This window comes from Propithecus coquereli, unplaced genomic scaffold (assembly GCF_000956105.1).
Source record: "Propithecus coquereli isolate 6110/MARCELLA unplaced genomic scaffold, Pcoq_1.0 Scaffold301, whole genome shotgun sequence".
NCBI lineage: Eukaryota > Metazoa > Chordata > Mammalia > Primates > Indriidae > Propithecus > Propithecus coquereli.
In genome coordinates this window covers 1,602,382-1,602,646 of record NW_012148631.1, presented here as the reverse complement: position 1 = coordinate 1,602,646, position 265 = coordinate 1,602,382, and positions in this window count along the sequence as shown.

Genomic DNA, 265 nt, shown 5'->3' with positions numbered 1-265 from the left:
TGTTCCTCCTCCTCTTCCTCCTCCTCCATTATTACCACCTCAGCTCCTACTCCAAAGGCCGTCCTCCTCCCTCCCCTCCCAGTCCTCCTCCATTACCACCATCTCAGTTCCCATTTCGAAGGCCGGCCTCTTCTTCCTCCTCTTCCTCCTCTTCCTCTTCCTCCTCCTCTTCTTCCTCCTCCTCCTTACCATAGCAGTTCATATTTCATAGACCAAGGTCCTCCTCCTCCTCCCACCCCTCCTCTATTCCTCCCTCCCTCTTCCT